General features: G+C 38.6%; 1 protein-coding gene across 1 annotated transcript in view; it reads left to right on the top strand.

Moving 5' to 3' along the window:
* The first annotated feature begins 252 nt into the window (after positions 1–252).
* NRXN3 (neurexin 3) overlaps positions 253–26,178 on the top strand; it is a 1,564,316-nt gene continuing 1,538,390 nt past the window's right edge. The window contains exon 1 of the mRNA XM_074235619.1: positions 253–598. The gene's annotated coding sequence lies outside the window, so the exon portion shown is untranslated. The remainder of the gene's footprint in view (positions 599–26,178) is intronic.

Below are 26,178 nucleotides of genomic sequence, written 5' to 3'. Positions count from 1 at the left end.
GTAGCCTTCCTTTCAGGATAGAGGGAGAATGGGGCTCCAAAGCACCTGCTTCTTAGTCATATGTGGCTGGAGGATGTCCCCGATTACATCTTTTCAGCTGTTTGCAAAACAGTCAGGGGAGGAGGTGAAATCCTGAGCCACGTAGCCTGTCTGTCTCTTTAAATGCTGGAGTCTATGTGGAAGAGGGAGGGACTGGCTCTGGAGTGCGTGAAATTCCTGGGCTCCTCCGACAGTCTCAGGCAGAGAGCTCAGCCCTTCACATCTCCTCTTGCATGCAACTCACTGAGAGGGAGAGGCAAGCAAGACCTCCCCTCTGCCGGCATCTCAAGCCACCAAGGACCTGCTTTTGCACTTCCAACACTCCCCCTCCCTCCTTCCCCACCACTCCCTCCCAGAGAGAGCAAAGGAGAGAGAGAGAGAGAGAGAGAGAGAGAGAGAGAGAGAGAGAGAGAGAGAGAGAGAGAGAGAGAGAGAGAAAGGGAAAAAAAAACACTGATTGGAATCTTAACCTTCTCCAAGAAGAAACATACCCAGCAAACTCAGTTGATTAAGCATCAAACAGACAGACAGACCCCAAAGGCTCTGCTCAGCTGAAAAGGTAAGACTTTTATGGGAAAGGGTAAAGCTTCAGAAGGACAAGAAACAACCTGAGGTTTCAAGTGTATCTTGGGAAGAGGTTGTGCCTGAAATGGTAGAAGTTTTCAGTTGGGAACTGCCAACCTAGATTTTAAAAATATTTTTGGATCCTGGATCACTGAGCTTGGGCAGATCATGGTGATGCTTTCACATTGCCACTCTTTTCCTCAGTTCCTGCTGGAAGTTGAATCTTCTCCCACTAACAGCTGAGAAAATCAGAAATTTTTTTCCAGTTTTTTTTTTTTCTGCTCCTAAACCTTCTCTCCTCAATTTTTTTCTCACGCTACTTGGATTTTAAGACTTGGGAGAAAGACAACCATCACTTCATTTGGGAATGAGACTTTTTTGGCTCTCTCTGTCTACTTTAAAAATTTTTTTCTTCCTTCTGGGAAAGGATCTGATTAGAATGAAGAGAGAAGGGGCAGGGACAGGCACGGAGTTTAGCCTGCTTGGGAATCAAGATCTGTGTTTGTATCTCGGGTGTGTTACTTGAGTATTTGGTTTTAGACTGAACTCCTTGCAGTCTTGCTCTGAAGGTGGGTAGACTTTGGGTAAGGTGAAAAGGGAGGGGTGTGGAGTCTGTGTGTGAGGGAGTGTGCATGAGCAAGCCTCTTTGGATCCGTTACAGGGGAAATCTTCTTTCTCTGCCTTCCATTTGTTTATATTAATGATTTAGTAGCAGGCTTGCCTGAAAACTTCCACTGTACAAGCACTGTGGGTTTTTAGCTCTCAGTGACCTTAAAGGCTGGTTCGATGCATTGTTTTTTCAAGACTCATTGTGTTATTCCCTAGTTTGGACTTCTTCTTTCTCTCTTTTCAAACCACAAAACTTGAACTGCTTTAGAATCATCATTTAGATAATGATGATTAAAAAACTCCCCCCCCCCCCCTCCTCAGGACAGTGATGTAATACTTACCTACGGGTACTGACTGTGGTGCTTTGCAGGTGACTTCTCCTGTGATTACTTAAGAAACATTTTTTTAAAAATTCTTTTTACCTCCAATACTCTTTTTTTGATTTTGTTAAAATACTTTAAAAAAATAAATGGAGATATGGAATTTCCGCTATCCTTTATAGAAAAGTTAAGATAGGGTATGATCGTTTCCCTTTCTTTTTTGTCATTACCTTTTTATTTTTATTTACTATTTTTAAATGCAAAGATCAGAGATCAGTTGGCTTTAGAGAGCCTTAGAAAGAGGAAAGCATCACTTGTACAAGGAAAAGAAGTGATTGGGACCAAGCTCCTTTCTTCTCTATATCTTCCCTATTTTATTCCCAGCTTTGGGAAAAAATAGTTTTTCTATTGCAATCATAAGCACTCTGACCTTCTTAATTCTTTCCTTCCCCAGAATCAATCCCCCTGTTCAGTGGGTAACCCTGCTCAGGAGAGATAGTCGCGGCTGTGTCACTGAACCTTGATGACAGCGTAGTTTAGGGACTAGGGGTATTGTTCACCTTTGTGATAGTTGTTTGGTGTAAATTTGAACTCCCTGGTGATATTGGTGACATAATTATCAAGATGGTAGATTTTGGTAGACCTATTAGGGTAGGGGAAAGAATTCAGAAGAATTAGCCCTTTATAAATTGGTTTGTTGGCTAGAGCCTGCCATCACTGATCAAGGGCTTCTGCATCGCCACTCAAGTTAAGATGGTCTGTGTGGTAATGATAGGCAAGTTTACCTAAGGGCTATTGGGTTTGCAAGGTTGGAATAGAGACAAGTGAAGACTGCTTTTAAAAAAATATCTTAATTTGACTTGTTACAGTCGGGCAAATGGTATTTCCATCAGTAGCCACTTAAGCTGTGATATCCCTATTGTTTGAATATTTGGGCAGGGGTGGGGTGGGGAGTAATACTCTTTGCCCATTTCTTATATACTGGGGTTCATTCTGGAAGACAGCTCCCTTTCTGAAGAGGGAAAGCCTAGGCAATGGAAGTTCACTGTTAAAGTAAGCAACAGGACTGGATTAAAATTTTTTTTAAATCAACTGGACTATGTGAATGCCCCCCCCTTTTTCTGGAGCTTTCAGACATCTTCCAGTGAATTTTTAAAGATGCCTCTTCCAGAGGAAACCAGAAATAAAATGGATACTTGGTTGCAAAAGACAGCTATTCCTTTTGGATTCCCAGTTTTTCCCCCAATATCGGTGGGTGTTATAGCTAGGGCCTGATCTTCTTATAAAAATAAATGCTGCGTTTCTATTGAATATGTTGATTATTTTCTGTCTATAATAAGGGGAAAAGATATATGGAGGTAGATTAATTGTTACGATTTTGAGATCGGCTACCCAGATTTTGGAGGGGGGGAGTCAGAGTGTTTGTAATGCTATGTGCTTTGTACAATTTTTATTTCTCTTTGATGGTGGGGGAAGATGGGGAAAGTGGGGACAAGGTGGATGTAGACACTTTAGAGAGTTGGGGTGGAGAGGACACAGAGGTGATGTGAGGAAGTCGCTGATTCGCACAATGCGTGCTCTACCTTCTCCTTTTCTGTTGCTCTTAAAAAAATAATCCATTATCTCTAAAACCACATTATTCTTCATATTGGCCTTTTAACAAAAAAAAGAAAAGGAGAAAGGGGGAGGGATTAATTTAGTGAGGGGGGTTGGGTCTGCCTGTAATTAGCCCCACTGCTGCAAAACTGAGATACAGAAATCCATCTGCACCAGTATGGGGGGGGAGGAGAGGCAGGGGAGAGATGGAGGATGGATTGTCAATCTTGGATGAACAGTGAAGCAGTGTTGGCATTTCGACATTGTATATGTTCGTGCCTTAGTGTATACGAATTTTTTTCATCCAACCACCAATTTCCCCCCAACTCTTCCACTTCCATTTCTATACATGCTTCCCCCCAACCAATTCTGCCCCTCCCCAACCCCTCTAGGCTTCTTGTCTCTCGATGAGTGAATTTTGTTTCGTCCTGATGGCTCTGCGGTTCTTTTTTTCATTTTTTTCGCAACACAACAGTGGTACGATGGCCTTTGCTACATGCCACATGGATGCAGTCTCTTGATAGGAGGGCATAGTCAACACACATGTATGTTCACATGCATACACATACAAAACCAGTGGAGACCTTTATTTTATTTTGTTTACTTCTACCATTTAGCCTCCCCACCATTACCTTGACTGTGTTTCCTTTCCTCCCATTAACAAATGGGAGATGCAGCAAATATCATAAGCACGTCCGCTCCACCAACCTCCTTCTCCTCCTCGCCATTATCCTTCCTGAATGCTGACTGTGTCGCACTTCATGGGATTAGTGTATTTGAGGGTATTTGGGGAGGGGTGGTGGGGGCTTCCATGAGAATGGAATGAGAGTGGGGGAGGCAGATGAAATTAATGACTTTTTTTTTGGACTAAACAAGTACCCAATGATAATGATCCAATTTAACCATCCGTGAAATCTATGTTTGCGACACTGGAGGGAAGGTTATACCAGGAGAGCACAGGCAGGGCTGGGTTACCTCTGGAGAACATGATGCTTGCGTACTGGAGAGATTCATGCATGAGGGCATGAGCACACACATATGATGGCACAAAGCTCTGATCGGTGGGTTGTTGTGTACTAGAGAGGGCATTGCAGAATATACCAGAAAGAAAGTATAGTTGGTTGGGAGCATGAAACGGTGTCTTTGTCATAGTCATACTACATGAATATCAGTATGTATAACCTTCAAAAATTCTGGATTTTATTTTGTACGTGTAGATCTTCTATCACTGGTGCTATCTGTGGTTATGTCTGACATATATTTGTATCTATATCATCAAATTCTTTATGTTCCAGGAATTATACAGAATAGAGTTGTCAACATTTTATATCTTATTTCAAGCTGGAACCAGCATGTTTTTTGTATTTTTGGGGGATGTGTGTGTGTAAGCTTTGGGCATGTGTATAAAAGCAATTCTGAGAGAATTGGTTATTGGTACCATGATAGGGAGCTTACCTTTCCTTAAGAAGATTTATGGGGTGGGGAGGGAGGTCAGAAGCCAAAAGAAGAAGGGGAACAAATGAGAGAGAGAGAGAGAGAGAGAGAGAGAGAGAGAGAGAGAGAGAGAAAGAGAGAAAAAGAATGAGTGTTCTTTTGGGCAGATGCAAGGAAGAAAAATCCCTCAACAGTCTCTGGTGGGAAGCTTAGTGTGTGATTCCCCCGTCCACCAAGTGAGTCCGTGGGTGGATGTGATCATGGACGACTAGTGGGCGGACACAGACTAAAGCCGATGGAGGGGATGAGGTGGACGAAATAGAGGGTTTTCCCAGCTACCTAGTTAGAGCCTTTAGTAGGGTGCAGAAACCTCTGTCACACTCACACCACTTCTGTCCTTTCTTCAGACATTAGTTCTATTCTCTTGTATCATCATCACTCTCCTCTGAAGCTAAATTCTGGACCCCTTTCAATCACCTTCTGGTATAAAAGGCATATTCTTTCCAATCAGTGCCTTTGTGATGCTCTCCTGGGCCACTATCAGTTTAATTACTGGACGCCATTTTTGCTTCTCTTTCAGGTGAAGGTGTCACTCTTTTTTTTTTTTGAATCATGAGTAAATTGTATATCCCTCCTCTTTTAAATGAAAAAAAAAAGAATGTGCTTTTGATTAATGTCTCCAATTTATCCCTGCTCCCCTTCATAGTGCTGACCTTGAAGAGTCAGGGAGAAATACTCTTGTGCCATGGCTGGAGTGTTAAGGAGTGAGCAGGATCCTTGGAGCGAGAATTTGTCATACTTCTAAGTCTCTTCTCTTTCTCCTGTACCACCTTTGCTCTATCCTGCTCCCAACACCCTTCTGTTTGGTCCCTCCTGGGTTGACTGTAGTGGGTGTCACTGTTCTCTTTCTCTGCTATTCAGGGAAATGAGAGTACTTTAATCCCATCAGCATCTTTTCTTCTGAACCCTAGTCCTCAGCTTGTTGGAGATTTTGCTGTAGAACTGTAGTTTCTGGAAAGTCTACCATCAAAAATCATACACTTACTTATGTCTAGCTGCACATATAAATGATTGCATAAGTCATTTTCCCACCTTGATATCCCACTAAATTAGGGGCACCTACTCAGGAAAGAGCTGTTGAGCTGCAGCTCTGACATTTGAGAACCAGAGATAGCCATGATGCAGATGAAATTTTATTAGAGCAACAGGTAACAATGGGGTTAGGGGATCTGAGGTAGTTTGTGGGGTAGGAAAGCATGCTCTCACTATAGCAAGTCAAAAAATAGAGGGTCCTCTTCTATGTATTCTTTGGGAAAGAAAGACTCTGTTCCTCATTCCCCTTGTGTTATATACAATTCTGTAGGTATTAGAGGAAATAAATTTTTGTTTTCTGGGTTGAAAGAGAAGTTCTTTCTCATACCTGGCCCAGAGGGACTCTCATTGCCTCTTTCTCAACTTCCTGTAGCCCCTTATTCTCCTATTTACCCACCATCCTTCCATAATCACATGAACACAATAACTCACTTGTAGGTTCCCATGACCAATCATAACATATTTTCTTCAACTTCATGTGGTGCATTTCTTTGTAGTTCCTTAATGACCTTATGATGATAGTGAGATAGTGATTGATAATGAATATGTGTATACTTATTAACTGTGGCCCTGGGCAAGTCACTTAACTTTTTTTTTTTTTGCCAATTTCCTCATCTGTAAAATTGACTGGAGAAGAAATTGCAAACATGCAAGCTACTCCAAGAAAACCCTAAATTGAGTCACAAAGAGTCAGATACTATTGAAAAATGACTGAATAGCAGCATGTGGATTAATAGATATAGGTAGATAGTGTTGGATTCCTAACCTGTGCCTATACTGGAACCTCTATGATGGTAGAGACCATTTCTTCTTCCATTTCACAAAATAGATGCTTAAAACATGTTTTTTATTTGGGCTGCCAACACATGAGAATGTCATAGAATATCATAGAATTGAAGAGTTGAGAAGAAACTTAGAGATGAGATAGCTAGTTCAAGTTCCACACATTGATTCTTCTTACTTTTTTACTTTGAATAAGTTGTAATTTTGTGACGGTATTACCCTTACCAGTGAAGATCACCATCTTTTAAAGGGTTGATATGACAAAGAAAATCCAATGTCCAACAGTGTCCAGCTCATCTAACAGTAACAATCACTCTTCATTTTCCTTTTCAAGTGTATTTCTAGCTTGCTAAGACTTATGCTAGTTTTTTTTGTCATAGTCTTTGACAATTCAAAGTTCCCTCCATGCCATGATCAAGCATCTGAATATTATGTTTAAGTGATCTACTCAAGGTCATAGAGTAAATTAGGGGTAGAGTTTTGAACCATATGCTCATTTTCTTAACTCTCAATTCAGTACTCATTTCACTATCCTATGCTGTTTATTTTGTATAACTGTTACCTGAGGTATACAGGCAGGGATGTCTATTTGAGGCAACTAATATCCCATTTTCCTCCCTAGATAAGAGATATTTTTAGAATGTGGCTTTGCCCTAACTGAACAGTCTGGGTTAGATAGAATTTACCAGGGAAAACCTCCAATTCAGTTGGGATGTGATATGGGTTACCAATGATCTGTTAATTGCAAACTTTGATGACCTTTTCTTAGTTTTTATCCCTTGATGACCTCTCTACTGCATTCAATACAGTTGATCACTTATTCCTTCTACACACTTTCTTCTCTGAATTTTCATGTCTTTCTCCTCTCTGGAGATTCTATTTCTATTTCCTTTGCTGCTTCCATCATCCCAAGTTCCACCATCTATAAGTGAGTGTCCCTTGGGGTTCTGTCCTGGTCACCCCCTCCCTTAATACACTATCCTACCTTTCTCATTAACTTTCATGAACTGAACTGTGACTTTTTTTTGCAGATGACTTTCAGATCTTTATAGTAAACTCTAGTCCCTCTCCTGAATTCCAGTTCCATGTTATCATGTTGGTTGGTTTAGTTGGTTATCTTGTGTGTTGGTTAGATTTTTCTGGGTATATAACTCAAAGGTATCTCAAACTCAACATGTCCAAAACAGACTCATTATCCTACCTTCTGGCACCCCCCCCCCCCCATTTCTTTTAAGAGTACGGGGTGGGGCTGGTCTTGGATATTTACTAGCTGTTTGATCCTGGGCAAGTCATTTAACACTGATTGCCTCAAAAAAGGAAGAGTGCCACAATTCTTCTAATTACCCAATTTTATAAAAAGTGTCACCTTCAACATTCCCTTTCCTTCACCCTTAATACCCAGTTATTAGTTCTTGCTAAGTTTTCTTTCACAACATATCCTGCTTCATTCTATTTCTACTCACATATCTAAACCATGATATATCACATATTATAGCATGTATTGAAATAAACCAAACAATTTGTAAATTTTTTGGGGGGGTCTCATTCTAATGACCAGTTTGACTTCCCCTGGAGTAGGCATATCAAGTGAAAAAGTTCCTTTTTAGGAACTTTTTGAGCATCTCACACACATACACACATGCATTGGAAGCTGTTGGTCACTGAATTTGAGAATGTATGAACGGTCATTATTGTCAGTCTTGAGTTTGTTAGGGAAGTTGGGTAATTTGTTACAGAAACCAGTAGAATCACTGGCCTCAGTTATATAAATTATTGTTCCCCAAACTTAATTAAACTGTTGGCAACCATTAAATCAACAAAACATTATCAAAATATTGCTAGATCTAGTGTCAGAGGACCTGGGGTTACATCAGAGGTCTTAATTCTGTATTTATTACCCATATTACTTTTGGCCTATCACTTAACTCGAAGTGCAGTTCCTTCATTGTAAAATAAAGTGGTTGATCTAGATAAATTTTGAATTCCCTTCCAGTTCTAAATGTATTATAACATGTATTTTGAAATAGGTCATTGGGAGTATGGAATGTGGGCTGAAAATATGAGGACTCATTCTAGAAGACTCAAGTGAAGAAGCAGTGATCTTCTGATATCTGCATTGAAGTAATTATTTCTTTTTTCAATGTGGGGTGGGGCAGAAGGGGAAAGAAATCTGGTTCCTTTGAAGGACATCTGAGAGATAAGCAACATAACTCACCAAATATAGTTATAACCCTGTCCCTATTCATTTCCTGGTTGTAACTGGAACTGGTTTAGTCCCCTTCTCTGTGCTCTTGATTGTGTGAATGATGGTTCATTTTGTGGTTCACTTTTGGCCCTGATGCTATCACTGTTTCATTTAGGAGAAGCTAATTAAATTTAGAGGGAAATGGCTGCTTTACTAGGCAAGGGTTTTACTTTGGAATGTCTCAATGTTCCTTGGCATTCTTGGCCTTCCTTTCTCTCTTCACTGTACCTATGGAATCTTGGTGACATTGAATTGAGAGCAGAAGATTTGGATCTTTTTGGTCCCACTTCAGTTATTGTCAAGATTTGCAGCTCCATACCACTGGGGAAAAACCCTGTGATTTGTGTAATGACTGATGGTGAAAGAACTGGGGGATTCTATATTAATATCTTTTGAGTTTTCTGATCTCATGGTACATGGAGCATAGACTGGAATGTACTTACTCTTCATCATGAAAAATGGGAGATGGTACTGGGTCAACTAGAATGTGCTGATGGAAGAGAAAACACATCTAAGGGAATATTTAGCTCTCTGAAAGATTCAGAGAATTGAAGGACATCCCCCCAAATCAACTTATTTGGCTCTGTGCTTCTGAATAAAACTGTAGTAACTATGTCATCCCACATGGATGAACCCAGTTGGTAAAGTTCTCCCAAAGGAGAACACCCCCCCCCATTTTTTTAACATGTTAGAATATGTGTTGAATAAGTTCAATAGGTGGATTTCATCAGTTGAAGCTCAGATGGATTTGTTATGCTTTTTATTTAATGAAGAGGAATGTGATGTTGGATTTGTATAAGCAAATCTTTGCTGAAGGGAGGATATGAATTGAAGGCTATTAGAAATGACCTTATAGATAAGAGATGAAACTGATGCCTATAAGCTCTTGAGATATTGAAGAGATAAAAAGAGGAAAAATTCTTTTTTAAAGAGAAGGGAGTATTGGAGGAAATTGGAAAAATGGAGCTCTGGCAGAGGGGTGCTGTCTTATTGGTACTCTCTACTCCAAACTCTTCTCCCCCTCCCCCCAGTACAGATGTATTAGCTTCATTGCTTCCACGTTGAAGTCTGTTTATTTTTCCAATAATGTGTTAATTAAACATCGATTTCTGGGTGGGGGTAAGGGAATTGAATTGCTACAGCTAAATGGAGTGAGGCAGATCCAGAGCTAGTGAGAGGGGTGCCCAGGGGTCTGGTGTCAGCATCTTCTGAAGTGCCCCTAGGGAGTAAGTAGAGTAGAGGAAAGGAGAGGAGGGGCTGTTGGATTCCCTTATTCCAAATTTTAGCTTGCCAACTTCCTCCAGACCTAGAAGAGGAATGTCTCCTTCCTAGAAGATTAGGAATTAATGGAGACCTTTCCTGAGTTTTAGAAGAGAGGGACAGACTACCACTTACTTGTTCTCTCTCACCTCATATTCTCAATATCTTCTTCTTGAGGGAAACGAAGGGCAGGATCCAGTGGGACTGTGAGGTAAGACATTACTATAGGGGAAGCAGCTTGGTATAGTGAAGTCCCTGATGATGAAAAGTAGCTCACTTTGAATATCATGTCTCTATTGACTTTGTGGCCTCAGTCAAGTCATTTCCCCTTTCTAGACTTCAGTCTTTTCATTTGTCAAATGTAATGGCTGGGGGTGGTTAGGTGGTGCAGTGGATAGAGCTTGGGCTCTGGAGTCAGGAGTACCTGAGTTCAAAGCTGGCCTTAGACACTTAATAATTACCAAGCCACTTAACCCTATTTGCCTTGCAAAAACCTAAAAAAAAAAAAAAGTGATGGCTGAAGTAAATGTTCTCTAGCCTCCTTTTCAGTTCTAAATCTTTGATCACATGAATGAAATAAGATCCTATTTGACCAAAAAAAGCTACTTGCAATGTGGGTAGAAAATGGCTTCAAGCCAACTATTGTATTTTTAGGGTTTTTTTTTGCAATGGGGTTAAGTGACTTGCCCAAGGTCACCCAGCTAGGTAATTATTAAGTGCCCAAGGATGCTTTTGAACTCAGGTCCTCCTGATTCCAGGGCTGGTGCACTTTGCACCCTAGCTGCCCTCAGCTATTGTTTTTAGATGTTTAGAATATATTTAGTGTATCAGAAAGGCCTTGGAGTCAGGTCCACATGTCTCTATAATCCTCTTATTCATCTTAGCTCTGGTCAGATTAATTCCAAGGGTCCAGTCCCGTCTCAACATCAAGCTATTATATCTTAAGCCTTTTCTGGGAACAGGGAATTCAAACATCTATGGCCATGTACTCCTTCATCCCTGTGATCAGGAGGAATTGTAAAAGAAGAAACAAGTGTTTGCTTTGATGGAAAATTCATTTTTCTCATTTGCTATTTATTTATCTATCTATCCATTTATTTATTTTTTTGTGTCTTGTACTTTTATATCTTGAGATAGGTGGCATCATCTGGGTTCTTGTATTTTTCATTTTCCTCATCCACCCATCTGCTCCCATTTTTGTCTCTGCTCTTTTCTTCTTCACTCTTTCTCCTCTTCCTTCTCCTTTCCTTCTTTTCCTTCACCACCACTGTCACCACTGTACACAGAAAGGTATATATGTTCCTTTTCTTTCAAATACAAATTAGATACTCCTAATATGACAATCCATGTGAAGGCCTGAGGGGGAAAGCTCAACAATCCTTTTTACTTTATAAAACTTTTAAATATAATTTCATTGACTTTTTGTTTTTATATATCTTTTATGTCTTCCTGCATTTCCTTGCCCCTACCTCTTCTAAAGAACTATCCGTCATAAAGATGAATTTTTCAAAAGAAGTAAAATAAGCAAAATCAAGTCACATATTGAAAAAAATCAGTTCCATCTACTGTTCAGCAAAAAATGAATTCCCACCCACCTCTTGGCCTTTTTCTATCTTTTCTGTGTTCAAGTTGGTCAATATAATCTTACAACATTTTATTTCAACCTTTGCACATGACCACCATTATACTGTTTGGAAATGATAATCCTTTTGATTACTGATCCCTTGTTCAGAAAGGCATGCCCCCCTTCTTCAATGTGAATCTGGTTCCAGCGACATGCCAACCTTCCTCTTCCTGAAACTCTTCCATTTTTGGATTGCCAATGTTCTGAGACTGTTGAATGCAGTCACTGGGGTTTACTGCAGGTGGGAGCTGAAGGACCTATTGCCTAGAAGGATTCTTGCACAGTCATAGATGATGAAATCTTTCCCAATTTAGTGCTTTTGCAATTTTCCCATAAGACATGAATACCTTGGAGCCATGTGTTTGGGACAAATTTTAAGAATGATTCCGATGATGAGAAAGTGAGACTCTTCTTCATGTATCCTATTACACCTTAAAGACAGATATTTAGTTCAATGACTGAAGCAACAGGTAGCCATTAAGAACCACAGTTTTCAGTGCATCTAGGTGGTACAGTGATTAGAGAATGGACTTTGAATTAGGAAGATTGGAGTTCAAATATAGCCTCAAAACTCTTTCTAGGTAAGTCACTTAACCATTGTTTGCCTCAGTTTCTCCAACTATGAATTGAAGATTTTAATATTATCTATCTCCCAGAATTTTTATGAGCACTCGACCTAGCCCATAGGTGGTACTTCAAACATACTTAGTAGGGCCATGATACTTGTTCTCTTAATAGGTCATCAGGAAAGAACTGGATAATTTCTTCAGTTTTCATTTTAAATATATTTAAAAGTAGCAAATAGAAATTGCAAAGATCCATTTCTTCTAGTCTTTTGTTATTTTTTGGCATTTAACCAACCTTGAGCTAAAATCTTTCAGAATTTTGATTTCTTTGGAGCTAATCTGGGATAAATGGAGAAGTAACAATAGGTTGTCATGCATAGAATGTAGGACTTAGGTTAGAAAAACCTGAGTTCTAATTCTGCTTTCAAAAAAGTCCTGGATGTGTCGTCTAAGCTCTTTCATTTTCCATTTTTCTCATTTTCAAATTAGGGTTATCATTTTAGAAAACTAGTAACACTGATAAGAACTGATATAGTATGAAATGATGAGAATGAGGAGTATAATTTATATATTAAATAGAAGATTGTAAAGACAAACAACTTTGAATGACTTAAATGTAAGATCAATGCAGTTCCCAGCTATTATTTCAGAAGATTACTGATAAAGTGCATTTTACTTCTTCTCAGAAGGGAGGTAGATTCAAGATGCTAAATGAGATATACAATTTTGGTTGTGGTTAATGTATGAATTTGTCTTGCTTGATTATCCATTATGAGAGTTTTATTTTTGTTTTTCCCAAGATGGTGTTGGGGAACACTTATTAACTGAAAAAAAATACAACAAATGGAGATATGAGTATTGGTATCATTGACTTGACAGCAGTGTCGAAAGGATCAAGTGAAATAAGTGTATGTAGATATTTAAAGTTTTATATTCAGGTTATCCCAAAAGTCTTTTTTTTTGCAAGGCGAATGGGGTTAAGTGGCTTGCCCAAGGCCACACAGCTAGGTAATTATTAAAGTCTGAGACCAGATTTGAACCCAAGTACTCCTGACTCCAGGGCCAGTGCTTTATCCACTATGCCACCCAGGCGCCCCCCCCCCTTTTAAGGTTTTTGCAAGGCAATGGGGCTAAGTGGCTTGCCCAAGGCTACACAGCTAGGTAATTATTAAGTGTCTGAGACCGGATTTGAACCCAGGTACTCCTGACTCCAGGACTGGTGCTTTATCCACTGTGCCACCTAGCCGCCTCATCCCTAAAGTCTTAATGCAGCTTTAATCCTTTGAGCTCTCCTCATGAACACCATGAAAAACAAACTTTTGCATAGCCTTACTTATAGGTGAGATTTTATTTTATTTTTCAACCTGAAGGGGCCTTTAGCAATGCCAGGACTAGTACATGAATGGTCTTGCTTTGGGTATTCTTTCTGTGTTTCAGATAATCTTCCTTTCTTCTGAAAGTAAATGCTAAGCCTACAGGAAGAACACTTATGTCTATGAGAAATTTCTCTAGTAGGTGCTTCATAGTTTCCCAGGAACTCCACCTAGCAGATCTCTAAGGAACTGTGAACCCTCTTTGCCTTCCATTCCTTCCCTTTGCTACTTGCTCAGAGGTTCAGATTAATTGCATCTTAGTTGTGGAGCTTCCACACGACCCCATTATAATTCTATGTGATTGGGTGTATCCACAGGATGACTTTCTTTGGTTGGTGTGATTTAATGTTCTAAACTTCAAATGACCTAGGAAAAGTCTTAATTTCAGAGATCTCATTTAGGGGGAAGTTTTCTAGGGGCTGAGTTTGGATAGAAATATTTTTGTCTAGAAATTTGGTGAGTGGGGAGAGACACACTTGAAGAAAGAGATAGTTTAATGGGCATTCAATAAAATACTAAAGTCTCTTAAAAGTTTTCCAAGTTGTGGCAGTTGCTTTCTTTAGACAGCTCCTCTTCCTACTGTCTACCTGTTTATGTTTTGTGACATGTCAGACAGTAAAGAAAAATGCTGCTTGCAAAACACGGGATAGCTATTTCCTCTTCTTTGTCATAGGTATTTCTATTGTGGTTACTCATCTGTCATCTGAGAAATGGCGGCTTTGTTCAGTAGTAGCCAGCATGGGTTCTAATGAGTCTTAAAGAGATTGAAGCAGTGGCTTGGCTCTCTAGAAGGGGGAGAAGAATATATGGGGGAAAAAAGCATTTATGGAAACTGAGTTAGGAACCCAATCAACATTGACAACCTATTTTATACTAAGCATTGGGGATACAAAGAAAGGTAAAGACAGTCCCTACTTTTTAGGGGTTCAGTTTGATGGGGTAGAGTACAACAGATAGTACTTTCATAAGAAGGAGGGGGGTTTATTGACAACGAATTTGTATATGTGGGACATAATAAGGAGAAAGGAGAAAATTTTGGCAGTTGATAATGTCTTGGGTTTTAGAATTGAAAGAGTATGATTGGTTATTTCTCAAGTTTATTGATAAAAAGCTGGTTTCTCTATGATAGAATGAAATTAAAGATTTATGGAGAAATCTCAGTTTTGCTTTTTTTGTAGGATGTATTCTGTAGAGCACAGGATTGGAGAGTGAAGTTTTGGCTCTGTGTGAAAAATCCTTTCATGGACATCAGATGGAATGTGTCTGAGTCTTTGTTTCATCTATAAAAAGTACAAAATGATCATTGATATGTCAAATCTCAACTTGGGGTTTTACCATTATATCTATACCCATAGATTTTGTTAATAATAGCTTCTTTCTGGGTTGGCTAGGTTGCGCAGTGGATAGAGCACCGGCCCTGGAGTCAGGAGTACCTGAGTTCAAATCCAGCCTCAGCCACTTAATAATTACCTAGCTGTGTGGCCTTGGGCAAGCCACTTAACCCCGTTTGCCTTGCAAAAAAAAACAACCTAAAAAAAATAATAGCTTGTCTCTCTTGTTTTTTTCCAAGTTCCATCTCCAGTCCTGAATTGCTTTTATAGTTTCTGCGATTCAATTCAGTTCTGAAGGTGTGAGGAATGGACACAATGGTCATGTCTTGTAGGCATAAGCATAAATCTTGGAGTAAGAAGGTAAACATTTGACTTCTAGTTTGATGGTTTCTTACCCATGTGATTTCAAGAGTATAACCTCTTTGGGCTTCTGTTTCTCCATGTGCAAAATTGATTGATAATTTTTGAATTATATACTTTATGAGATTGGTGAGATTTGAGAAGATCAAATGAGAAGATACTTGTAAAGAAATTTGTAGCTATAAAATAGCATGTACAATTTTTTGAGTGAAACCCAACCTGTGATTTCATTTATGAAGGCTTGATGAGAACTTTCCAGATAAATACCCTTTCTCCAACTTAAGAAAGTTGTCTCAGTCACTGAGGTGTTAAATGACCAGTCCAGAGTCACATAACCAATATGTTTCAAAGGTAGAACTGTAATCCAACTTTGAGACTTGTTTTCTATCTATTGTGCTATGCTATCTCTCTCTCTTGCGTGCATGTGTGTGTGTAAGAAAAATCTTTTGGGTCTCTTTTGAATAGCATCCCTGCAAAAGGCCTAGAGTGCGGACTTGATCCTTGCATGTGCTATTTTTTGTGAGTTCTGACTTAGCATTTCTTGAATGTAGGGAACTTCCAGTGGGGAAATACCATCTCCTGAAACATATTGACAACTAGTCTGTAGTTTATCATCCTAGAGAGTCACTGGGCCCTTTAGAGATTAAATAAGTTGTTTATGTGTACAAGAATATATAAGATGCTAGATTTTGTTGAGTCTCTGTGACTCCAAGGGTGTCTCTCTATCTACTATACCCTGTTGCATCTTACTCAATTTTATTAAATCTCTAGATAAGTGTAAATTTTGGTCATCAATGATATTGTTATTTCTATTATAGTTTTGTTCTGTGGCACAGATTACTTTGTTTACCTCATTCAGCCTTTTCATTAAATGCATGCTATTTGGGAGGACTGGTTAAGAGAGTATGGATGGCTCATTGCAGGCCCTTAGGCCTTACTGAAAAGAACTTGAGAATGAGCTGCTGAAAGGAGATCAAGTGTGCCATCTCTTTCAGCAAGGATACATGGTAGCTTCTTTGGGACTGTGTTTTTCTTATTATTAAAGATGTTATTTGAGTTTTACAATTTTTTCCCCCAATCTTACTCCCCCCCCCCCCACGGAAAGCAATCTGTCAGTCTTTACTTTGTTTCCATGTTGTACATTGATCCAAATTGAGTGTGATGAGAGAAAAATCATATCCTTAAGGAGGAGACAAAAAGTCTTAAGAGAAAACAAGATAAGATATCTGTTTTTTTTTTTCTAAATTAAAGGGAATAGTCCTTGAAATTTGTTCAAACTACATGGCTCTTTATCTGGATACAGATGGCACTCCCCTTTGCAGACAGCCCAAAATTGCTCCTGACTGTTGTACTGATGGAATGAGCGAGTCCTTCAAGGTTGAACATCACCCCCATGTTGCTGTTAGGGTATGCAGTGTTTTTCTGGCTCTGCTCATCTCACTCAGCATCAGCTCATTCAAATCCCTCCAGGCTTCCCTAAAATCCTATCCCTCCTGGTTTCTAATAGAACAATAGTGTTCCATGACATACATATACCACAGTTTACTAAGCCATTCCCCAGTTGAAGGACATTTACTTGATTTCCAATTCTTTGCCACCACAAACAGGGCTACAGTAAATATTTTTGTGCAAATGATGTTTTTACCTTTTTTCATCATCTTTTCAGGGTATAGACCCAGTAGTGGTATTGCTGAGTCAAAGGGTATGCTCATTTTTGTTGCCCTTTGGGCAAAATTCCAAATTTCTCTCCAGAAAGGTTGGATGAGTTCACAGCTCCACCAACAGTGTAATAGTGTCCCAGATTGGGGTAGCTGGGTGGCATAGTGGAGGGGCGGCTGGGTGGTGTAGTGGATAAAGCACCAGCCTTGGAGTTGGGAGTGCCTTCATTCAAATCTGGTCTCAGACACTTAATAATTACCTAGCTGTGTGGCCTTGGGCAAGCCACTTGACCCCATTTGCCTTGCAAAAACCTAAACAAACAAACAAACAAATAAACAAAAAATAGTGTCCCAGATTTCCTACAACCCTTCCAACAATGATCATTGTCCTTTCTGGTCATATTGGCCAGTCTGAGAGGTGTGAGATGGTATCTCAGAGAAGCTTTAATTTGCATTTCTCTAATAATTAGTGATTTAGAGCAATTTTTCACATGGCTATGGATTGCTTTGATCTCCTCATCTGTAAATTGCCTTTGCATATCCTTTGACCATTTGTCATTTGGGGAATGGCTTTTTTTTAAAAAATATGATTCAATTCTGTATATTTTAGAAATGAGTCCTTTGTCAGAATCATTAGTTGTAAGGATTGTTTCCCAATTTACTACATTTCTTTTGATCTTGGTTACAGTGGTTTTATTTGTGCAAAAGCTTTTTAATTTAATGTAATCGAAATAATCTAATTGGTTTTTGGTGATGTTCTTCAACTCTTACTTAGTCATAAACTTTCCATAGATCTGACAGGTAAACTAGGGACTGTGTTTTTCTTCAGATCCCCTGACTCCAGCTTACCACCTTTGATTGGAAAGCGCCATGTGGCAACAGAAAATTGTTCAAAGTCAGAAAATGGCCTGTGTCCTTGGTTCAAGTTCAGTGTATGTATCTGAAGCTTAGAGGAACATAGTAGAGGTGAAGGTTAGAATTTGAGAAAGAGAGTGGAATAATAACATTTTGGCTGTCCTTATTCAGTCCCCTTAGAATTCTTGCCACTGAGTAAACTGAGAGCTAGGTATGGAATGTGTGTTCACTCTCTATGGGAAGCTCTTGGGAATGCCTTGGGGTTAGTTTCTTTTGCAAAATGTCTCTCAGAAGCTCTGTGGTTTCCTAGGGAGAGCCCAGAGCACTAGAACTCAACTTCATGCTTTATGGATCTGATTTTTTTTTTACTGCATGGGCATGCAAAGCTCCTAGAGGAACAAATTTGATTGATGGATGCCTTTGCTACATTACCATTTTCTAAAGGTTTCGATGGCTTCTGGATTGCTGTATTGGCTTCCAGTTGCACTTAGCTGGCCCTTGTTGGGTAGGGACATGCCCTGAATTGTATTGAAATATTAATTTGTTCTTTATCTTGAGTATTGTCAAAAGGCCTTTCCTTTTTCTTTCCCCTTTACTGAAGCAAAGAGAATTCTCTTTTTATTAAAGGCTCTTATTTAAAAATACTTATGACATGATACATGATTCCAGCTTGCCCAAAGTTCAGGGATAGTGATGCAAGTTTATATCTTGTTCGTTCTGTAAAATGAGGATAAAATAATCACTGATATGACCTATCCTATCTCATACTAACCACCCTTCCCATAGAATTTTTTTAACAGATATTTGCACTTTTACACACACACACACACACACACACACACACACACACACACAGCTAGTAAGTGTGAATTATCTGAAACTGCATTTGAATTCAAGTCTTCTAGACCCCAGGGTTGGTGTTCCCATTCACTCACTCCCCCACCTAGCAGTTTTCCACTCCCCAGATTGTAGATTGTAGCTTGTAGCTTGTCATACTTGTTCCAGAAGTTTCATTTCTAACCCTAAAACACTTTGATGTATGCTGTCATTCATCATAGGAACTGAAGGTATACATAGATGGAGAGATATCTATACTAGCAATGTACTGTTGGGGACAAACCCTACCTTTATGTTGAGTAATCCAAAAATGTCTTTTCTTTGTAGGTGTAAGACTTTGTTCCCAAGTCCCTAGAATAGAGAGAGGATTCTTTCAGGTGTGGCCTCTGATAGGGAGAAATTCTTGCTTGACCCAGACTCATGCTGGGAACAAGAGAATTCTGAGTTAAAGGTTTTGGGAAAGAAGTTTCAAAGATAAAATTAGGAATATTGTGAGCCTATGGTTGTCTCTGACCTAAAATTATTACAATAAATGGACCTTTCCTGTGGAGGTCTTTAACAAGTCATGATCAATTTATTGAACAATGAGAGATGTCCTCTCCAGCTAGTACTAAAGATACCTGTAGCTCATATTCATATGAATCAATTAAAAAAATCTACCACATTATTCCAAAGGCAAGGAACACTTGACCCAGAATAAAAATACCTGAATTTTAATCTTATTTCTGACACTTATTTTCCATGTGACTCATCTCAAACATTATCCATAAAATGTCCATTCTATCACCAAGTCCTCTTTGGTTATATGAAATTGGAATCCTGTATTTTTTTTTAAAAAAAGAATGTTTTTACTTTATTTTTTCCTCAGTTCCATGTCAAGTTTTTAACATTTGATTTATTATAATTTTTGAGTTCCAAATTTCCCTTCTTCTTTACCCTGCTTCCTTGAGAAGGCAATCACTTTGATATAGATTATACATGTACAGTTATACAAAAAGTATTTCTATATTATCCAAACTGTAAAAGAAAATGCAGGCAAAAAAAAAGAAAAGAAGGAAAATAGAAAAAAAAACCAAGAAAAAAAACTATATTTTAATCTGCATTCAGACTCCAGTGGTTTTTTCCTTTGGAGGTGGATAGCATGTTTAATCTCTAGAATTTTCTTGGATCATTGTAATGCTGAGAATAGCTGACATTCACAGTTGATCTCATATAATATTGTTATTATTCATGCAGTGATCTTGTGACTGGTCACTGTACTTTTCATCAATTCATATAAGCCTTTCAGTTGTTTTTTCTGATTGCATTCACCTCATCATTTGTTTTCAGACAATAGTATTGCATCACAATAAAAAAATCACAATTTGTTCAGCCCTTCCCCAATTGATGGACATCCCCTCAATTTTTAATTCTTTCACACCACAAAAAGAGCTATTTCAACTATTTTTTGTACACATATAAACTTTTCCTTTTTTTTTTTTGGATCTCTGTGGGAAACCAGAAATATCCTTTTTTCCTTGCTACTCTGGATAGAACACCAGATTAAGTAATAATCTAGAATCTAGAAACTCAGACTCAACTTTGCTATTGAAATAGAATATAAATTTATAAAAATACAGTTTTTTCCAATTGACATTTTATTTTTCCAATTATATCTTATGGAGGTTTTTCAATATTCATCCAAATTCATATGCATATTTTTAAGTGACATAATTTCCTTCCACCCTCCCGTTGACCCCCTCTCCCCTATGGCTAACTGTCTGGTGAATATTGTATGTATATATTTTCAGTATGAGAAATTAGGATTAAGGAAAAAGAAAGAAGACTGAGATAGTAAAGAAAAACATAAGAGAAATTTTTAAAAAGTGAATGTAGTATTCATTCAGATTCTGCAGGATTTTTGTTTTTGCTTTTCTTCCTCTGGATGGGGATAGCACTTGTCCCAGCTCTCTGAACTTCTGAGAGGAGCTGTATCTAACAAGGATTGATTAATTCACAATGTTGTTGTTAATGTGTACAGTGTTCTCTTGGTTCTGCTCCCTTTGCTCAGCATCAGTTTCTGAAATTCATTCCTTGCTTCTTTAGAATCTGACCATTCCATAACATTCACATACCATAAACTATTCAGCCATTATCCAATTGATGGTTTTCCCCTCAATTACCAATTATTTGCCTCTACAAAAAGAACTGCTATGAATATTTTGGAGCATATGGGATTTTTCTCATTTTTTTTGTGATTTCTTCTGGATATATATAGTCCTAGTGTTGCTATTGCTGGCTCAAAGGGTGTGATTTGGGCATAATTCGTTCCATATTGCCCTCCAGAATGGTTGGATCAGTTTTCAACTTCACCAACAATGCACTAATGTTCCAATCCTTCCATAGCCTCTCCTACATTGACTGTTTTCCCTTTTTGTCATTTTAGCTAATCTGATAGTTGTGAGGTGGAACCTCATAGTTGTTTTAATTTGCATTTCTCTAATCAGTAATGATTTGAATCACTTTTTTATATTATTATATGTAGCTTTAAATTCTTCATTTGAAAAATGTCTGTTCATATTGTTTGACCATTTATCAATTGGAGAATGACTTGCAACCTTATAAATTTGATGCAGTCCTCTATATATTTTAGAAATGAGGTCTTTATCATAACCCCTAGCTATGAGAACCATTTCTCAGTTTTCTGTTTGACTTCTAATTTTGGCAGCCTTGGTTTTGTTAGTGCAAAAACTTTTTACTTCAATATACTCAAAATGTGCTCTATTTCTTGTTTGGTCATAAATTTCTCCCCATTCCATAGATTTGCCAGATAGAATATTTCTGTTTTTTTAATTAATGAAAGATTTTATTTATTTTGAATTTTACAAATTTACCCCTTTTCTTCCTTCCCTCCCCCACCCCCACACAGAAGGCATTAAAATATTCCTGTTCAAGAGCAAATATAATATCCCATGAGAAACAAAGCAAAAGAAAGAGAAAAAATGTTTTTCAGTCTGTGTTCTCATACCATCAGCTGTATCTTGGGTGGATCACATTCTTTATCATAAGTCATTCACAGAAGTTACTTCCATCTTTTTCCATAGTTGCTATTGCTGATTGTGATTTCCTTCATCCATTCCTCTCCATTACCATATATTATTTTTTCTCTCTCTTTTCACTCTGTCCCTCTTCTAAAATGTGCTGTAGGGTAACTGGATGGTGCAGTGGACAGAGCACTGGTCCTGAGGCCAAGAGACCCCAAGCCCACATACCACCCCAGAGACCCAGCAACCACCCGGCCGCATGGTCCTGGATGGCCACCCAATCCCAGCACCTTGTTTAAAATTAAAAAGATAATGTGTTCTATCTGACTATTCTCTCCTATAATCTACCTTCTCCTCTATCACCCACATCTCCCCCTTCTCCCGTCCCCCTTCTCTACTTTTTACTCTAGATGTCTATACCCTTTTGAGTGTGTATGCTGTTTCCTCTCAGACATTTCTGATAAGAGTGAAGGTTCCCTCATTTCTTCTCACCTCCCCCCTTCCACTTCATTGCAAAAAGCTCATTTCAAAAAAAATATCTTTTATATGAAATATCTTAGCCTATTCCACCTCTCCTTTCTCTTAGTCCCAGTACATTTTCCTTTTAGCCATTGACTCCATTTTTCCAATATATTATATATCTTCAAATTCAGCTCTCTCCTGTGCTTCATCTATATAAGCTCCTTCTACCTGCTCTATTAAATGAGAAGGTTCCTATGAGTATTATCAGTATCATTTTTTTATGCAGGAATACATGCAGTTCATCATCATTAAATCCCTCATAATTTACCCTTTTCCTCCACTCTCTATGCTTCACATGAATCTTGTACTTGAAGGTCAAACTTTCTGATCAGCTCTGGTTGTTTCAACAGGAACATTTGAAATTCCCCTGTTTCACTGAAAGTCCATCTTTTGCCCTGGAAGAGAATGTTCAACTTTGGATAGTTGATTCTCAGTTTCATTCCAAGCTCTTTTGCCTTCTGCAATATTATATTCTAAGCCCTATGAACCCTTACTGTGGTTGCTGCTAAGTCCTGTGTGTTCCTGACTGCAGCTCCATGATATTTGAATTGTGTCCTTCTGGTTGCTTGTAATATTTTCTTTTTGACTTGGGAGTTCTGGAACTTGCTATAATATTCCTGAGGGGTTTTTTTTTTTTTGGATCTCTTTCCAGGGGAGATTGGTAGGTTCTCTCAATTTCTCTTTTACCCTCTGCTTCTAGTATATCAGGGCAATTTTCTTGTAGGAATTATTTGAAAATGAGGTCAAGGCTCTTTTCCTGATCATGATTTTCAGGTATCCCATTAATTTTTTTTTTAGGTTTTTTTAAAGGCAAATGGGGTTAAGTGACTTGCCCAAGGCCACACAGCTAGGTAACTATTAAGTGTCTGAGAAAGGATTTGAACCCAGGTACTCCTGACTCCAGGGCCGGTGCTTTATCCACTGCGCCACCTAGCCGCCCCAATCCCAGTAATTTTTAAATTATCTCTCCTGAATCTGTTTTCCAGATCAGTCATTTTTTTCAATGAGATGTTTCACATTTTCTTCTAATTTTTCATTCTTATGGTGTTGAAGTATTGTATCTTGATTTCTTGTAAAGTCATCAGCTTCCTTTAGCTCTATTCTACATCTGAAGGATTTGTTTTCCTCAGAGAACTTTCTTATATCCTTTTCCATCTGGCCAATTCTGCTTTTTAAAGCATTCTTCTCCTCAATAACTTTTTGAACTGTTTTATCCATTTGACCTAAGCTGTTTTTTAACATTTTATTTTCTTCAGCATTTTTTTGGATCTCCTTGACTAAGCTGATGACTTTCATTTTCATGTTTTTCCTGCATCTCTCTCATTTCTTTTCCCAATTTTTTCTTCTATTTCCCTTACTTGATTTTCAAAATCTTTGTTGAGCTCTGCCATAAGCAAGCCCAGTTTCCATTTTTCTTGGAGTCTTTAGATGCAGAAACTTGTACTTCCTCATCTTCAGATTGATTATTTTTGATCCTCCTTGGGATCATAGACAATTTGTCAATGGTCAGGTTCCTATTTTTCCCTCTGTTTAATTTCTCCAGCCTGTGCCTGGTTTGGGGGTGCTTCCTGAGTTTTTGAGCTTTATTGAGGTACCCCCACAGCGACCTCAGTGTGTGAGGCTTTGACAGCTCTCCTGGTCTGTGAATGACCACAAGCTCACCCCTCTGCCATGGGGCTGAGGGTGGGGAATCTCTGTCCTATAGGGGGCCTAGACTTCAATCAGGATCTGAATGTGGTCAGAGCCCCAGAGTCTTGCTTCAGAGACAGAGGACAGACCTCAGAATTTTCCCTCCACTCCCTTGCCTTTGGTGGGCTGAGGCCTGAGTACTCTGGGTGCAGCTGTCTGGAGGCGCCTACTCACTGGCTCTGGGTGATTCCGTTTACTGGATCTGGGCGAGCTGACTGCCGCGACCACACTGATGGCCTGTGCTTCATGCCCGCTCTGGCAGAGGTCTCCCTGCTGTTCTTACAAGTTGTGCTTTGTGCTCCCTGGGGTGCAAATCAGGAAGTTGCTTTTACTGCTGGGAGCCAGGGCTCCAGGGCACCCTGGGGCTGTTTCCAGGAGGCTGAGGTTTTTTCACTCTGGCCGGGTGCCCCTCTAACCCAGTGGAACAGCATTTTCCCACTATTTTTCAGGTTACGTTGGGCTGGAGAATTGTCTCACTGGATGTTTTTGTGGGTTCTGTCTCTCGAAAATTTATTTAGAGTCATGATTTTCAGATTTTTGAAATATTTTGGAGAGAGCACCTAGGAGAGGCTCTTTTCCTGCCACCATCTTGCCCCCCACCGCCCACCTTCTTAATGGATAGAGTATTTCTTGATCTGTTAAATGGTCTTTGGTATCTTCCTTTATGCCTAACCCCTGTACCCCTTTTCACCTTATTTTGGTATAGGGTGTGAGATGTGGATCTTTCCCTGATTTTTGCCATACGATTTTCCAGTTTTCCCAATAATTGTTTTTTATCAAATTGTCAATTCTTATCCCACAAATTAATGAATTAATTAATGTCTTTAAGTCTGTCAAAAATTTACTTCTATTTTTTGAACCTGTCCTAATTCATTAATCTATCTCCAAAAATATAGATTTAAATAAAAATGAATTGATATTCTTCCTTTGTCTTATTCATAACAAGGTCCTTTTGATCCCTACTTCAATTCTTAGAGTATTGGGTGACTTGCCCGCTATAGAAGCAATTCAATTCATTTTTTGCACTAGACAAATTGCCAGAAATTAAGCCAGTTCATACTGAATTGAAATATGAATGTCTGTAACTTAAACCCATTAGTACTAGTTCTTCATTACAGTAATACCATATATATTCAATACCATGTATTGATGAAAGTTCTTTAATTATTGGTAATGGTATTGGAGAAGTATATGGCAAGCTACTCCAGTTTCTCTGCCAAGAAAACTCCAAATGAAGTCAAGAAGATTCAGATATGACTGAAAATAAGTGAACAACAACAACAACAACAACAACAAACATTGAATCTCAAAGTTGGAAGGGACTTCTTATTTATAATCAAATATCCCATCCCTTAGTAATGAACTACCTCTAGTGATGGAGTACTCACTACAATGCATCACCTTAGTCCAATAATGGTTTGCTCCATTTGTAAGGAAGTCTGACTTTTTTTTTAGACTTTTGCAAGGCAAATGGGGTTAAGTGGCTTGCCCAAGGCCACACAGCTAGGTAATTATTAAGTGTCTGAGACCAGATTTGAACCCAGGTACTCCTGACTCCAAGGCCGGTGCTTTATCCACTATGCCACCTGGCCACCCCCTGACTTTTTTTAACTTAAAAAATGACTCCCTTTCATTTTCACCCATTGCCTTCATTCTGCTTTCTGAGGCTAAGTCAGGAAGTTTTAATTTCTGTTTCATAATACAGGCCTTCGTATCCTTGGAGACCACTATCATGTCTCAAGGTTTTTTGATTCTTATATGGGATGATTTTTTATCATTTTTGGATGCTTTTTTTCTGGATATGATCTAACTTGTAGTGATCATTCTGAGTATGGCATCTCTTTCTGCTTGTAGTATTCTAGATGTGGTTTGATCTGGACAGAGTATAGAAATATTACTTTGGACTCATTGAATTTTCAGTGCTTAGAAATAACTATGTTTTTATGTGATACAGAAATAGAAAAAATATTTTGCCATGTTTTAAAGTAAAATATATGGGTTTTTTATTATTACACAATTTTACAATATAATAGCATTCAAAAAGCATTTTTAAGGACCTATTCAATATAAGACATTTTGCTAGAGGCTGAGAATGAAATAGTAAAAATAATATTCCTTGCCCTCAATAAACTTTCACTTTATTGCCATTGCTCTGTACCTTAAAATGATGGTGATGATGATGATGCTTGTCCTTTATTCTCAAAGTGGCCCATTAGCAAAATGATACCATGACATACACAAGAATTGTATTTAAGTGGGGGAGGATTGTGCTAATTCATCTTTCTCTTCTGGAGCCATATGCCATTTAGTGACTAGTAATGAATCAGGGTGCCTAAGATAGTCCTGGATCTAAGGTATTCAAGCCTAAGGTTATATGGCCAGTAAATGTTTGAGGTCA

Source organism: Macrotis lagotis, chromosome 4 (genome assembly GCF_037893015.1).
Source record: "Macrotis lagotis isolate mMagLag1 chromosome 4, bilby.v1.9.chrom.fasta, whole genome shotgun sequence".
In the NCBI taxonomy this organism is placed as follows: Eukaryota; Metazoa; Chordata; class Mammalia; order Peramelemorphia; family Peramelidae; genus Macrotis; species Macrotis lagotis.
The sequence above is the reverse complement of the archived record's forward strand: the minus strand, read 5'-3'. Positions and strand labels throughout refer to the sequence as shown.